Source organism: Nannospalax galili, unplaced genomic scaffold (genome assembly GCF_000622305.1).
Source record: "Nannospalax galili isolate Female #2095 unplaced genomic scaffold, S.galili_v1.0 scaffold800, whole genome shotgun sequence".
NCBI classification, from domain to species: domain Eukaryota; kingdom Metazoa; phylum Chordata; class Mammalia; order Rodentia; family Spalacidae; genus Nannospalax; species Nannospalax galili.
The window spans coordinates 1,007,756-1,011,898 of NW_008347125.1; the positions used below are offsets into that span (position 1 = coordinate 1,007,756).

At 41.4% G+C, this 4,143-nt stretch overlaps 1 protein-coding gene across 1 annotated transcript in view; it reads left to right on the top strand.

Annotated features, from left to right (window-relative positions):
- Positions 1-3,962: 3,962 nt before the first annotated feature.
- Positions 3,963-4,143, top strand: part of Mthfd2l (methylenetetrahydrofolate dehydrogenase (NADP+ dependent) 2 like) — a 174,194-nt gene continuing 174,013 nt past the window's right edge. The window contains 1 exon segment of the mRNA XM_029568504.1: positions 3,963-4,098. The gene's annotated coding sequence lies outside the window, so the exon portion shown is untranslated.

Below are 4,143 nucleotides of genomic sequence, written 5' to 3' on the forward strand. Positions count from 1 at the left end.
ATGCAGGCAATGCACGCATACACATGAAATAATAATAAATAAAAATACTTTTAAAAAGACCAAAGGGGGAAAAAACCCACAGACGATTTAGAGAAGAAAAGGGGAATATTACAACAGATATCACTGATATCCAAAAGAGTATTAAGAATTATTTTGAAAACTTATACTCCAATAAGTGGGAAAACTTTAGAAGTAAAGATAAAGTTCTAAGCATATATGACTTACCAAACTTGAACTAATAAAAACTATTAAAACTATAGAAAATATTTTAATAAAAAAAGAAGCAAGGATTCTCAACAACCCAAATTCAATGATTCTATAAAAAGAACATGCATCATGATCACATTGCTTTCACTCCAGGAATGCAAGGATGACTTGATATTTACATCTCAGTAAATATAATTTAATACATAAAAAGAATGAAAGACAAAAATCACATGAGCATCTCAACAGATGCACAAATTGCATTTGATAAAATTCAGCCCCTCTTCATGATGAAAGTTAAATCTAGTTATAGAAGATAATATCTCAATATAATAGGCTATATATGACCAGTGTATAGCCAATGTAATTTTGACTGGAAAAATATGGAAAACAAGCAAGATTAAGAGATTAGGATCTCTATTCTCACCACTTTTCTTCAATATAATCCTTGAAATTTTATCCAGAGCTGGAAAAGGAAGGAAATAAAGGGCATCCAAGCAGAGAAGGAAGAAGCCCAACTGTCCTATTTGCAGATTACTCCATCCTGTACTTAGATTATAAAAACTCCAGTAAAAGACTGTTTGACCTTATAAACACTTTCAGCAAACCAGCAGGACACAAAATCAGCATAGAAAAATCAGCATCCTTTTTAAATTCACCAATAATAAACCCTCTGAGAAATCAACAAGACAATCCCATTCATAGTAACCTCAAAAACAAACCCAATGGAAAGGATGAAAGGCCTCTACAAAAAGTATAAAACACTGAAGAAAGAAACTGAAGGAGATATTAGAAGAGGGAAAGACATCCCATGTTCATGTATCAAGAATTAACCTTGGAGTAGGCATGTGGCACATGCCTTTAGTCCGAGCACTCTGGAGGCAGAGACAGGCAGATCTCTGTGAGTTCCAGGCAGGCTAGGGCTACAGGAAGACCCTGTCTCAAAAAAAAAAATCAAAAACAAACAAAAAGAATTAATCTTGAGAACTGGAGAAATGACTTAGCAGTTAAGAACACTGGCTGCTCTTACAGAGGACCTGGGCTTGGTTCCCAGCACCAATGTGGTGGCTAACAACCATTTGTAACTCCAGTTCCAGGAGATCCAATGCCCTCTTCTGGCCTTTATGGGCATGGAATGCATGGGTGCCCTTGTATACATGTAGGCGAAACACATATGCATAAAATACAAATAAATACATTTTAAAATATTTTTTTAAATTAACCTTGTTAAAATGGCCATGTTATTAAACACGATGTATGTATTTTATGCAGTTCCCATCAAAATTCCAATGGTGATGGTTACAGAGCTAGACCAAATTATCCTAAACTTTATATGAAAGCATTAAAGACTCTAAATTTCCAAAACAATCCTGAGAAAAAGAGCAATGCTGGAGGCATCACAATGCCTGATTTCAAATTACACAACAGAGCCATCATAAAAAAAAAATGGCACAGTACTGGCACAAATACAGACATATAAATCAACAGAATAGAACAAAGGACCAAAAATTAAGTCCACATGGTTAGAGTCATCTGATTCTTGGCAAAAGTATAAAAAATATATGTGAGAGAAAAGACAGCATCTATAACAAATGATACTCAGAAAACTGAATATCCACATGCAGAAGAATAAAACTAAACCCTTACCTCTCACTATGTACAAAAACCAACCCAAAATGGATCAAAGACCTTAATGTACAAACTGAAACTTGGGGCTGGGAAGTTGACTCAATTAGTAAAGTGCTTGCCATGAAAGCATGAAATTTTGAGTTCAGATCCCTAGCACACATGTGGAAGCTGGTCATGGTGGTGATGCTACCTAGGCTCATTTCTCTGGTTAATTTCTTTGCCAGGTAACATTACAAGACAAGAGTTTTTCAGTCATAGCACACAACCAAGATTTATTGAAGCAAAAGCTAACGCTCCACATAGCACACAAAGAGACACTCTGCAAGGAGAGAGGGTCCAGAGCTAGCACATGGTCTACCCCTGTGAAGAGTCTTGGCTTTTATATTCTATACAGTGGAAGCTGGGACAGGACTGGGCTCCTCTTTTCCCCCTTTGGATTAGGCAGGACAGGATGCATGCTGCTGGTTGGTTCACTCATATGAAAGCAGGAATTTGATTGGAAAAGCAAGGGTGGGAGGTTGAAATTCCCATTGGAGGCAGCCTGCCAAAAGGACCAACTTTGGAGAAGAAGCCTGAAGTGGGCCATCCTAGGTGAAAGTTAATTGGAGCACAGCTGAATCTAGTCTGGGCACCCCTTCCCTGACTATATGCCCAATTTAGAATTAACTCTCTTCTATTCTTCAGTGATGTGTATCCATAGCCCCACTGCTGGGGAGGGAGGGACAGAGGGATTCCCGGAGCTAACTGGCCATCCAGTCTAGCTGAATCTGTGAGCTCCAGGTTTAGTGAAATACCTTGTTTTAAAATATAAGATGGAGGTGACTGAGGAAGGCACAAGTGTCAACCTCTCTCTTCTATATGCATGCCCACACATGTATATACACAGAAATACACACACATATTCATTAAACTCTAACACACAGGAAGTGAAACTTTGAAACTGCCAGAGTGAAGCCTAAGGAAAACACTTCAGTTCTAGGTATAGGCAATGACTTTCCAAACAGGAATCCAATAGCTCAGGAAATCTGGAAACCCCATGCATAGCAAAAGAAAGAACAGTGAGAACAGACAGCTTCCACAATGGGAGTAAATATTTGCTAGCTTTCCAACTGACAGAGGATGTATGTCCATAATACATAAATAAACTTAAGAAACTGAACATTCATGACTTATCAACATTATCAGATTTTGGACTTTAGTCATTTTAGCAAGAGGGAAAAGTCTCTTAAATTTGTGCTTGTTTAATAATAAATGGTGTTAGAAATTTTTATGCGTCATTTGATGTCTTATACCTTCTTTGGTATGAATCTGTTTAGAACCTTTGTTGACCTTTGAAGAGATTGGGTATGTTCAAGATGGTATGGTGTAGATATTTCTGCTAATTTTTAATTGGCTTGCCTTTCGTTGTTGAGTTTTAGTTCTTTGTCTATTTGGGATGCAAGTTCACGCAAAATATTTTGCAATCCCCTCCACCCCCAGTCTTCTCCTTGGCTGTTCATTCTCTTGACTGAACGTTTTCTGCACACCAGTAGTTTAAAGTCTTTTACACATTGTGATTTAGGTGTTTAGTCTCATTGCCCAGATGTTCCTCTATGTTTTCTTCTTGGGGGTTTCTTTGTGTCTTGTCTCTCGGCCAGACAAAAATGAGATGTCCCATTGTTCTTGACCGGAATTAAAACAAAACAAAACTTTTCTGACAGTCTGGTACTTTAGAAAACAAGTTTTCTCAGTAAGACAAACAGCTGTGAAAGAGATGGGGCTTCAGACTGACTTTGAGAAAATTATTATTTGTAGTTGATTTGATCTGGGCTGTCTTTAGCTTTAGTTTGCCCATCAAATAGACAGCTTTTTTCCCCAATGGGCCCTGAACTTCGCTTTCTCATTACACAGTGCGTGAACACAGACCCAAGAAAGACCCCGGGCTTCCTGGAGCGGCAGAGATACCCTGGCGCTATTGGCTCCAAGGTCGGGGCAGCAGCTCCGTCTCCGCCCCTGCTCCGGCCTCGCGGCCTTCTCTCTCTCCCGGCTCGGCTCGGCGCCTGGGAACCTGGCTGCGGGCCGGGCCGCGGGGTGCGCTCAGGCCGCGGGGCGGAGCCGGCCTCCGGCAGCGGGCGACGAGCGCGGAGGCCTTGTAGGTGAGGCCTCGGCCTCGGCGGTGCAGGCCCACGGCTTCTAGCTGCTCCGTGGCCGCCTCGGTCGAGGGCCGGTGCGGGACCCGGGAACAGCCGGGAGCGCGTTCCGTGGCCTTCGGAGCAGCGGCGTGAGGTAGGAGCTGCGGGCGCGAGCGGCGGGGCGGGGCTCGGGGCTGAG